The sequence below is a fragment of the Gracilinanus agilis genome, chromosome 3 (assembly GCF_016433145.1).
Source record: "Gracilinanus agilis isolate LMUSP501 chromosome 3, AgileGrace, whole genome shotgun sequence".
Lineage (NCBI taxonomy): Eukaryota > Metazoa > Chordata > Mammalia > Didelphimorphia > Didelphidae > Gracilinanus > Gracilinanus agilis.
In genome coordinates this window covers 676,443,178-676,455,952 of record NC_058132.1, presented here as the reverse complement: position 1 = coordinate 676,455,952, position 12,775 = coordinate 676,443,178, and positions in this window count along the sequence as shown.

The following is a 12,775-nucleotide window of genomic DNA, read 5'->3' as shown; positions in this document are numbered from 1 at the left end:
TATTTCCTTCTATTTTTTCAGTCTTTTGACTTTGTTTTATTTGTTCTTGTTGTCTTGAGAGATCATTGGTTTCTAATTGCTCGACTCTAGCCTTTAGGGACTGGTTATCGGCTATAATCTTTTGGTTTTCGGCTATAATCTTTTGGTATTCCTTTTCAATCTTGTCATTTCTGGTGTTCAATTTGCTTATCAGTTCATTTGATTTCTGAGCCTCACTTTCCAATTGCAAGATTCTACCTTTTAAACTGTTATTTTCTTGCCAGATCTCTTCCATTTTCCTCAGGATCTCAGTTTTGAACTCTTCCATAGCTTGTGAGGAGTTTTCCTTATTTGAGGAGGGTCCGGATGCTTGTTTGTTCTCCTCCTCTGTTTGCTCGGTTGTCTGGATTTTCTCTGTGTAAAAGCTGTCGAGTGTTAAAGACTTCTTCTTTTTGTTATTATTCTTTCTCTTCTGAACCTCCTGATGCTGAGAAGCCATCATTAGCCCAGCAGCTTCTCAGCTTTATCCTCGGGCTCAGTGTCTGTTCCCAATCTATTGGCTCCTGAGGTCTGAATTCTGGTTTTTTCCAAGGTCAAGCCCCCTGGTGGGCCCTCTTGCTTGATCCTCTGCTGGAGGTTTCTTTACAAGTCTCAGGGCGCTGCTTCCACAGTCGTATACCCGTCTGCACTGGTTCCCCACTTAGGCTTAGTTCTGCCTCCACCCACGCCTCTACTCAGCTGGCCCTCTGCACGCCCAGCGTCCTGCTCCGGCGCGCGCTCAGATTTCGCGTGCTTTTTTTGACTTAATGGGGTCCTAAGTCTTGCTGCTGTCAGGAACAGGTCCCGGAGCTGCTGATGACTCGATGGGTGCCCCAAACTTGCTCTATTTCTTTTTAGCTGGGTTCGGAGCTATAGGTGAGTGTGGAGGGGGTGGGGGTGGGGCGGTTGCTCAGCTCGCGATTGAGTGAGTGAGAGCCCTTTTTAGCCTGGAAATGTCTCGATTCCACGTACCTTCCACGCTGTGCCCTGTTGTGGGGTTCCTCCGTTCGTCTGGACTTGTTTTTATGTCCCCTTGAGGAGTTTTGTATGTTTCGGTCAGGAGAGGTTAAGAGCTGCTTCTTACTCTGCCGCCATCTTAACCCGGAAGCCAATAGCACCTACTTTTGAGGTTAAAGGAGATATTTGTAGAGTGCCTTTAAAATATCATATTAAAGCTTTGTTTTTATTAAAATTCCCTTTTTTAGATTCACTTTGAACTTTCTTATATATTTAGATGTGAAGAGTTTATGTCACAGTTGCAATAAACTTTTCTCCCAATTGGCAGTAATTCCTCCCCTTCCCCCAATTATATTGCTTGTTTGTTGTGTGAACATTTTTTTCTTTTCATATGTTCAAGGGTATCTCTTAAAATTTCTATTAAATAAAAAAAACCTTTCCACTAATACATATGAATATATTAATTTATATTTACACATACATATAAATTCATATATATAAATGGATACATATGCACACCTACACATATATATTATTTTCTTACAAATTTTAAATATTTTTAACAAATATATTGTTTTATCTTGCCTGGGTTCTGGAATGCCACCTACTATAATACACTCTCCTTCTGTAAGTGCCTGGAGTCTCACTGATGTGCATCTGCCACACTTTCTCATTGAATTTTAGTGATAAAGGAGACCCTTGCTACCATATTTTTCACCATCAACACAACTTCTGTCTCCCTTTTTTCTACTTCACTACATTCACCAGGGGATGTAGAGTTAGAAAATCCTGGACCCTAAAACTACATTACCCAGAACACTTTTCCATTTGTACACGTAGCATTTTCACATGTTGTTTATAAGTCTGCAGTGACTCCACCTGTCTCTTTTTCAACGTATGTAGCTGGGGAAAGGTGGCTTTTATGTTAGTTATTATTATTAAATCTTATTAAATATAATACTTAGAATATTGGATATTAATTTTGAAACTCACATGAATAAGTGGTTATGAATCATCAGATCCACAGCAGAAATACAGGTTGGATCATCAGAGCTATAGGCTACTAATTCTCTTTTCCCTTCCTCTGGAGACTTTCTCAGGGAGCTCCCAGTTTCTCTTTAAGTCATTCCTAAAGGTTCCTCCCTTTACTTTATCACCCTACTTACTTTGGGAAACAACCAGAATGTCTAATTTTGAGTCTGACTAGAAAGACCTTTGAGATTTAATAGTATAATTTTTTCATTTAATGGTCAGGAAAATTAAAAACAAATGAAGTTAAAAGGCTAGTGCTTAATCTCATCTCTAGTAAGTGGTCAGGTCTAGCTGAAAACCCAAGCACAATGTTTTTTCACTATCTCATAATAACTCAAACTTTTTATACAGCTGATTAAATTAACCCTAGGTCTTGTTTTCTCATGTTTTTTTATTTTGAAATTTATCTTAGAATTAAAAAAATCAATTGCTAATGGAAGGGATCACTGAGAAGGGGGAATGAATTGGAGTAGAGGGTAGAGAAAGGATGGGCAGCTTGATAATGAAAAATTATGGAGGGGGGATGTGCATATTTTTCTCACAGCTAAAACAGAGAATGCCCAAACTTTCCCGATGACTGGTCTGAAGAAAGACTAAGAAATACAAATGGTGAATTTTAGGAGATTGATATTCAGAGGACAATTCATTCTTTAACTATATATGACAATGAGAAAAGAAACTTCCATCAATTGACCCTTTTATCCTTTTTATATTTTTTCTTATGGAAAAACAGAGAATCTAAATGGAGACATAAATGTTTGAATTCTGCTTAAGTTAACATAAAATATATACAAAAAGACTCCTCAAAAAACTGCAAATAAAAAATTGGGACCAAAAGGCTTACAGGATTAAAAAGTCATGACCCTTATCAATTGCTAATGCCTCAGTAGATTCAGTGTCTTATTGAGGTGGGTTTGCATGACTATAGTAAAGATCTCAGTCTATTCACACTTTCTTATTCTGTCCACTTCTTGAATATATTCTCCTATGAATTCTCCATAAAGGACCTAATTCTCTAGAGGGAGGCTTCCCTCAAGTCCCTTTCATACATCACAAGTCACAACTGCAACCCGCATGCTTTCTTTCTCTTGTTCTTTTCTCTTAAGGACCAGGTAACCTTCTCAATCATACTTTTTCTTAATATTTTTATGTGTTTGGGGTGCAATTCATAATTGGACATGTTACAATTCACTTCAGTATAGTTTATTTCAATTCACTTTCATCCAATTCAATTCTACAAATGATTTTAATCTATTGTATCAAGTATATCAAGTATATATTATCTAACATGTACATATTAGGTTTCATCTATTTTACCAATAATGTTATATATTATCTAATAGAAACATCAGATGGAATATATTATGCTTTTACACATATATTAGAAAATAAAACATATATATATACATATTAGACATATGGTTCAAATTCATTTTTATAAGACCTTCCTCAATTGTCTGTATCAACTGCTCAGTGCTCCTTGCCTGAGTGAAATGTTGTATAGACAAGATCTTGAGATAAGAGATATCATAATCTTCTAGCTTCCCATGGAGGAGACAAGTAATTGTAGTTTTCCGAAAGGAGGAGGTCCCTATAGGAAGAAGAAGATTATGGGGAAAAAAATCAACATGTAGAGAAACCAATATTCCTCTAATATCCCTATTTCCAGCTTGCTACACTAGATATTTGGGGGAATTTGCCTTTGAGGTCTGTCTCTCTTTCTCTTTGTCTGTCTCTATCTCTATCTGTCTCTTTCCCTCTCTATCTCTCTCTGTCTCTGTCTTTCTTTCTCCCCCTTCCTCATCTCTCTATCTATCTCTGTCTATCTATCTCTCTATCTATCTCTCTGTCTATCTATCTCTCTGTCTCTCTATCTATCTATCTATCTGTCTGTCTGTCTGTCTGTCTGTCTGTCTTTTATTCTATCAGCTCCTTGAGGGCACTGACTGCTTTTGCTCTCAAGGATGCCCAACAGTAAGTGCTTAATAAATTCTTTTTGACTTGACTATTGAGTACCAGTCATTGTGCTAGATGCTGGGAATGCAAAGAAAAAAATCAAATATTTCATTTCCTGAAGAAGAGTTCTTATAGAGTACTGTCCTTTGCATCCTCTGGCTACACTGTCCTCCTCGAAGTTCCTCTGATATGATGCTCCAACTCCCATGTTCGTGTTCTTACCCAGACTGTCTGTGTTTCCTGGAATCATCTCCCTCTGGTTTCTTGGCTACCTTCGTCACAAGGCTTTTCTTGCTCCTCTCAATTCACTTGTCTTTTTATTATTATCTACATTTACTCTTCCATATCAGACAGCTAGGTGGTGCAGTAAATAGACCTCCAGGACTGGAGTCAGGTAATCCCAAGTTCAAATCCAGTCTCAGACAAAATTGTGTGATCTTGGAAAAAGTCACTTCAACCTGTTTGCCTCAGTTTCCTCATTTGTAAAATGAGCTAAAGAAGGAAATGCCACTCCATTCTAGTATCTTTGCCTAGAAAACCCCAGATGAGGTCACAGAGTCAGATATGACTGAACAGCAACAACAACTTTATATATTTTAGATGTAAGGAGCTATTTGCCTATTATCTTTCATTAGGTTGATCCTTGAAGGCAATGCCTTTTTAAAGAAAAAAACAAAAACAAAAAACCTTTCTTATAGTCTGTAGTGCTTAGCACAGTGCCTTGCACATAGGAAGTATTTCATGAATGCTTATTGAGTGAATGACTAGGTATTTTACTTTGCATGTACATTTGTGTAAATAATCCATCTTCTGGTAGAATGAAAACTCCTTGAAGACAGAAACCATTTAATTTTTGTCTCTATATTTCCAGTGACAAAATAATGTTTTGCACATAGCACGTGAATTTTGAATTGGGTCGAATCAAACCAAATTTTATTCCTATTTCCCTAGTTGGCTACCAGCTAGCATTCTTAATCATTGAAAGGAGATTGAGTTGGGAGAATTCTTCTTAGTGATTGCTTTTAGCAAATAGAGGTTTCATGATTAAAGTTTATTTCTATTGCCCTCAGAGTTTCATTAAATGCTGATCCATAATATTCCTTTGGCTAGAGAAAGTAATGAAAAACAATCCTTACACAAATGAAAGTTTTGGTATCAAATCCAGATAAGAGGAGATTAAACGGAGCATCAGTGCATAAAATAGCACATTATGTAACTTAAAATAAAATTATGTGTATGTGATATGAGGCAGCCTGATATGGGGGATAAGATAGTTGTCCTTAAAGCCAAGAAGATGGGTTCAAATCTCACTTCTGATACATGCTGGTAATGTGGTCCTAAGCAAATCATTTATGCTTTCAGTGCCTAAGGCAACTCTCTTGACTTATACATTGCAGAGATGATCCTGATCTACATTGGGAGAGCAGTTTTCCTCATCAGGAATTCCTTATGCCAAAGAAGTACAAGAATGGGATTAATGCATCCAGAAAAATCAAATTACTGGATATAGGAGTCATAATAACCAAATCTGTTTAAACATTATAGTTGTAAGAGCCTGGGGGAAAAGCACCTTAATTCAATAAGACTTCAAAATTTAGGTCATAGTATGACATAAATGCTTTTCATTTCTCATCTTGGTATATTCTGAACTTCTTCATGTCACATAAATGTCTTCTTCCTAGACTTCTCCAATTAAAGAGGAACACCCAAGTCAGAAATTGGCATAATGTTTGGTATACAGTGAAAGCTTGATAAATGCTCATTAACTTTTGACTGATTACATTAATTAATTATTCAATGTCTTTATGGGCACTTTTGTAGGATCATAGAATCTCAGAAGTGAAAAGAACTAGGGAAGGGCAAATGTCCTAATCTTCATTTTTTAAAAAAGGGAGAGAATGTAATCTGTAAATAATAGGCTAGGTAAGCTTGATTACAAAGATAATTCTGAAATGCATTATTAAATAAATGGTTAGTGAATATAGCATCATCCAGAGATGAAAGGGTACAGTGAGCACTGATTATATTATTCAGTGCACTTCAAATATATGTAAATGATTATGGTATCCTCTATATATAAATATGCATATACACACACGTGTGTATATATATATATATATATATCTCTTCTAATCTTCAAAAATACTAGCAAACATAAAACATGAAAGGAAAAATATTATATATGAGACCATAGATCTTATTTCATACAACTTGGTTTTTCAAATGTATATTCAGCTTTGAAAACTGGGTTTCAAAGTTATCTCACTTGTTTGTGTTGTTCTTTAGACTTTTTTTATGATCTCTTCTGAGCATATCCTTTGAACATTTCTTTGACACTTAGTTTCTTCCACTTTTCTTTTTGACATTGTTACCACAAGCACCCATTTTCTCTTAATTCCCCTCCTTAAAAAGTTAAACAATCATATCCTATGTAACAAGTTTGTATAGTCAAGCAAATAAATTGATATATTAGCCATGTACAGAAATGTCTACCTTATTCTACTCCATCATTGCTTAGTCAAAAAGTAGGTTGGATACTTCATCAGTCCTATGGAGTATACTTGCTTGTCATTGTTTTGAATGAAATTCTTAAGACTTTCAAAATTGTCTTTATTTACAGTGTTGGTATCATGGTATAAATTGTTCCTCTGGTTTTATTCATTTTACTCTATCTAATCCAAAATGTCTTTTCAGGACTCTCTCAATTTAACCCTTTCATAGTTTCCCACTCTATGTTAATATTCCATTGCATTTCTACACCACAATTAATTTAGCCATTTCCTTTAGAATCCAGTTGTTTGTTATAACAAAAAGTTATTTTTTGTGTATTTTATTATTTTGTGTATTTTTACTTGTATGGGTATTTATCCTCTTTCTTTTAACTCTTTAGGGTATATATCTAAGACCAATTATCACTGGGTCAAAAAGTATGAAGAGTTTAATGACTTTCAGGGTACAGTTTCAAATTGTTCTCCAGAATCATTCACCAATTTCTAGCTTCACCAACAGTGCATTAATGAGTGTGTTATCCAGCATTCCTTCTAACAACTGTCAGTTTCCTTTTCTATCATCTGTGCCTCTATGATGTTTATGAAATAGAATCTCAGTTCTAATTTGCATTATTCTAATTATTAGTGATTTAGAGCATTTTATATGGTTGTTGATTCTGTATCTTTTTTCTGAGAATAACAAAAATGTCTATTCAAATCTTTTTTTTATTATTTATTAAGCTATGCCTTTTGTTCATACATACTTGAATTTTGTATGTTAGACCCATATTGTAGAAATTTGCTGCTGAGATTTTTTTTGCCTACTTAGAAATTAATAATTTTATTGTGTTTGCACAAAAGTTTGTCTATTTTCTATACACAAATTGTCCGTTTTATATCCGCTGATCCTCTCTATCTTGAGTTTAGTCAAGAATGCTTTCCCTTTCAGTAATTATGAACATATCTCATTTTCTGCAACTCCAGCTGTTCTGACCTTTTATATCTGATTTATATATCTTTCTTGAGCTTCCTTTGACATAAAGTAAGAGATGTTAATTGGGGCCTAATTTGTGCCAGACTGTTTTTGAGTTTTCCCAGAAGTCCTTCTTGAATAGTGGAACTTTTTCAGATTTTTTGGATTTATCAGATTTTTGGGGGGTGGGAAGGAGGTTACAGTTATTTCCTTCTAAATCTTGCGTTCCTTTTTTCCTTTCTTTTAAAAAAGTTATATACTTGGTAACCACCACCAAACAACAACTACACATTTAACTAAACAAATGCATAAAAAGTTATGTGCAAAACCACAAATTCTACATTGCTTATAGTTTGTTTAAAATATGTAAACGATATATATATGCTAATATTAACATCCTCTGTTTTTGAGTTCCCTTTGGATTTGTTTCACTTGGATACTTTTTTCAATTGCTTTTGTGGCTGTTATTTTTTAAATGTAATCATGGTATGTATTATTCTTATTCTCTTTTCTTTCCTTTTCATCTCTTCATAAGTTTCCCTTATTCTCTTCATATTTTCAATGTTTGTCACTTCTAATAACAATACAATCCATTACATTCAAATATCACAATGTATTCAGTCATTTCTCCAATTCATTGTGTTTGTGTTATGACCAGTTATTTTGTCATAACGAACAAAATCCCATGAATATTTTCACACACATATAGCTTTCTCCCCCAATAATGTCCAATCTATCCCATTGATCAACTTTTCTATTTTTTTAATCAATAGCAAATAGTTTTGATGACTCTTCTTTTACCCACTTTTTTTTTCAATATTTTCCTTGAGATTCTAAATGTTTTCTTCTTCCAACTATACAGTGCTTTTTTTTTTTTTTGATAAGTGAGGGAGTTTTTTTTTTAAATATATGGATTTGTAATCTCCTTGAGGGCAGGATGGTCTTTTACCTCTTTTTTTCTCTATTGTTTAGTGTCATGCTTGGCATAAAGCTGGTGGTTAATAAATGTTCATATATGGAGATATAGGTCACTATAGAATTGAAAAGTAGTCCTTTTGTATTTCTCTGTCTAGGAAGAGGAGATGGCAAGGTCCACTTAGTGACCAAAATGTAAATTATTATTATTATTATCTATTTCTCATTAATATCAACATTATTTAAGCTTATATCTCCTTAGTGCCCAATGTTCCTACAGTCTTTCCTTCCTTCTGATTAGAAAGAGAAGACATCATAGACCCCTTTACGGATCCTCCACTTAAGGAGGATCCTCAGAGCAGCCAGCTTTCCTACTTCACTCTAAGATTTCATGATGCTCATTTAGCAGATACTTTCCTCTCCATTACCATTTTTGCCTTCTTTGTATGTGTTCACTTCTTCCATTCTGAGTTCCTTGAGGACAAGAATTGCCATTTGCTTTTCTTTTCATCCCCAAAACTTAATACTTTGTATATAGTAAGTGTTTAGTAAATGTTTATTGACTGACTGATTGATTTCAGATATTACATTCAAAGTCAGATTTCTATAAAAATATTAATTTCGTATTGTAATCTTATCCAGTTGCCATTTGTAATGGTTATGTGATTCATTTTGATACCTATTGAAGAACATTGAAGTTGACATTAGGGAAACAGCACTTTCATTTAGGGTGAAAAAATACCTCTATGGTTGCTAAGCTGATCTATCATTAGGCATTTCCAACTCTCAAATGCCTCGACTGCTTCTCAAGTTCCCACATGTGTTATAGTTCTCCTCCACTGAAATATATAAGTTGCATAAATCAACTGAAGATTTTGCATTGATTTCCAACCAGAGGTTACATAGGGACCAGCAGATGGCCATAATGATATAATTCTGCAAGTGGGTGTGGAACATGAGGGGCTCATATATTTTCTTTTGGTCATAACTAGATTAAAATATTCCTTGGGGGAAAAAAAGGCATGATGGGAGATAGTTTTCTGGCATTTAACCTGGTTTTCACTTTTGTCCTTTCTCAGCATTAAAAAGTCCAAATTAAGCAATTGTCTCTACCTATCCAGACAATGAGAAACACAGAACCATGCAATAACCTTGTGAACAAAATCAGACCTGGATAATTCAAATCACATTTCCTGAGATAACAGATTTCTTTATTTTGTCTAGTAATTCGTCAGAAAAATAACACCAGAGAATACTTTTCAAATAAAGTTAATGGACTGAGATCTTTAACTTATCCTTTGGCATAGGATGAATAAATCATAAAAAAGAGTCAAATGTTTCAATGTATAAATGACTTTGGATAAGTCATTTTCCTTTTTTGGAACTCATCTGTGAAATAAAGAAGAGAGACTAAATAATCTCTGAGATCCTTGCAAAATTTTATGATGCTACAATATTCTCTATGGCAAAAGTTGGATAGGTTTGTTGTTTTTCTTCTCAAAAAATATGTCTGCTACATGAAAATATGAACATGTGAAAATCTAGTTAATTTCTCTTATATCTGAAGTACATGAAACATTAATTTTTTTCATTCAATTAACATTTATCAAGTGACTACCATGAACTAGGTACTGTGTAAGATAAACATGTTACAGGATAAAATATGAAATAGTTCCTACACTTAAAGGATTGTCATTTTACTGAGGGAAGAATGTGCACAGATGATTAAATGCTATAATATATATACATACACATATGTATATATACATATATATGTATGCAAATAATTTGGGAGTATGATAAAGATTAAGAGGCAAAAGATATATCTTATGAAAAATTGAAACTTGAACTGTTCTTTAAAGGAAATTAGAGATTCTACAGGTAAAGATGAGAAAAGAGTCCAATCTAGCCTTGGGAGACAGACTGTATCAAAACATGTAGATGGGAGATGTATGTTATCTATAAGGAACAGGAAGTAAGAGTTACACTGGATCTAGTTGTGTGAGGAGAAGTAACATAGAACATGCCAGGGAAGAAAAGCTGGATTCAGATGGTGAAATAAATTAAAGGCCAAAAAGAAGAGTTGGTATTTTGTTGTAGAGGAATTAAGCAACCACAAGTATGTAAGTCACAGAATATTTAGCACTTTAAAAAAATTAAAGGTGATGAACTGCGTTTTTTATTTGTTTGATATTTTGGATAATGGAGGCATATAGCCTATGTCCTTTATGCTTTGGTCATGTTCCTCTTAAGTAGTTGCCATATTCCTTACTTTTTCTCTTGTATTTTGCAATTTTGTGGAAAGAGGGATTGTGGATTCAATCTCAGTGAGCCTACCAATCAACTCTATGCCTTGAATTTACCCACTCTGCTGCCTCCTTTTTTGGAAGAGATTATTGGAAATGAAGTTAAAATGAAATCATATATGTAAGACCTCAGACATTCCCAGCTGTGTGACCCTGGGCAAGTCACTTGAACCCCATTGCCCACTCTTACCTCTCTTCCACCTATGAGCATTCTATTAACACAGAAGTTAAAGGTTTTAAAACAAAAACAAAAAAAATCATATATGTAAAAGAACTTTGAAAAACTTATGAATGTCATACAATTTCTTTCTTCTTTTTTGATGGGTTTTGTAACTCAGATGAGATGATGAAAGGGCCCAGAATGTATTTTCAGACATGTAGCTTGTTACTACTCTAACAGAATATTCATGACTGAGCCTTTTATTCTATTTTGTGCCTAAGACCTCAGGAAGTTTTCAGGACAGCCAGATGGGGCAAGACTTTCCCAAGGACACATCAAAACAGGGAAAGTTTCCAGGGAAAGCTAGATTCCCTAAAGCTGTTGCTCTTTGCCACAAATATTTCTTACTTTGTTCTCTGGTTGTTTTTGTTTCCCCTACTTCCAACAATATAAACACTGTAGCCAAGCTATAGCACCAAAGTGCAAGTTTGGGTCAATTTAGTGAAACTAAAGTAGAGGTTGCAACAATTTCATCCAGTTTCATCTATGGCTTGTTGAGACTTGTTGTTGTGTCATTTGTAGTTTCTTCAGGCAAAAGATGGTGCCATTAACTTCAATTGCTTCCTTTCTTATTCTCATATCTCAACAATGTTGCTTCTCTGCTTCTCTGAAAATATTAATACTTTTCTTACATGTAGTCTTATTTCCTCTGTATTTCCTTTTCAACTTCTTTTCTCTCTCTTTTATTATTTCAATCTCATTGTGGACATCTGGAAAATTCTGCCAAAGAGGGAAATCCAAGGATTCAGAAAGATTTCTGCACTAGCTTGAAAACTAGAAAAGTTTGTTTATTAAACAGTAGAATGAATTTTTAGGTAAACATCTTGGTGAACTATCCTTTTAGTTACTTTTTAATTTTACTGAAATGAATAGAAGATACCATTCTGTAGACACTACTATGACATCATCCAAGTTTTTAATTTGCCATTCTCTCCTCCTCTTTTCTTTTTTTCATTTTTGAATTGTAGAGTGTGTCTCTGGGACATTGAAAATATAATCCAAATATTTCACTGTTATGAATGATCTGTACTCTTTGGGTTAAAAGTTGGTTTGGCCTCTAACTAAAGTTCTGCTAATGGATCTGTCAGAATACTTTGAGAATGCCCCTGGAGGTATAATCCATAATGATCAACCATTGTTTGTCATATTTGACTGGATGATGACTTAGCATCCAAAGGGTCCTGAGGACTACTTCTCATCACAAAAGAAAAGGAAATCCCATCCCCGGGCATTGTTAGTTACATAAAGATAAATTAGACTTTTCCTAGCTTGGCATTAATGGCATGGGAGCGCCATGGCAAAGTGTTTCAATGATGTGTTTCATTACAAAGGACTAATGCTCAGGCCAGCTAAAGAAGAATGAATTAATAACAAATGTTATTCATTTATATTTGGTGCTGGGTTGTGTGAATTATTTATGTTCCTTGGCAGGGCCTGCAAAGTATTTCAATGAAGACTAATTTGTCAAGGTTACTTATACTTTACCATATTTTTTCTAACTCTGTCTCTCTGCATAGTGCCATGCATAAATATTTTCATTGTGTTGCCCATCTATTTACAATATCGAAGCCACCATAAAATGTAGGGCATTAGCCCCTCTTTAACAAATGTCATTGTTAAGAATTAGGAAAGGAAATACTAGTGTCTCACTTTAAGAAATATGACAGTTAGCTTGGATTATTATTCAGTTTTTGTGGCTGATGAGCCAGCTTTGTGTCATAGGGTAGAAAATATATGGTCTAGAAATCATGCTACTGAATATTTTATCTTAGTGGAAATGTGCTACTAGGGGGCAGCATCTTTAATCAAACCTATGATGATGTTGCAATCTCTTGGTTGTGTTGTCATATTAAAAACTAGAGGTTAAACAATGTGGAGGTTAAGTTAAATGAAATATCTAACTCCTGCA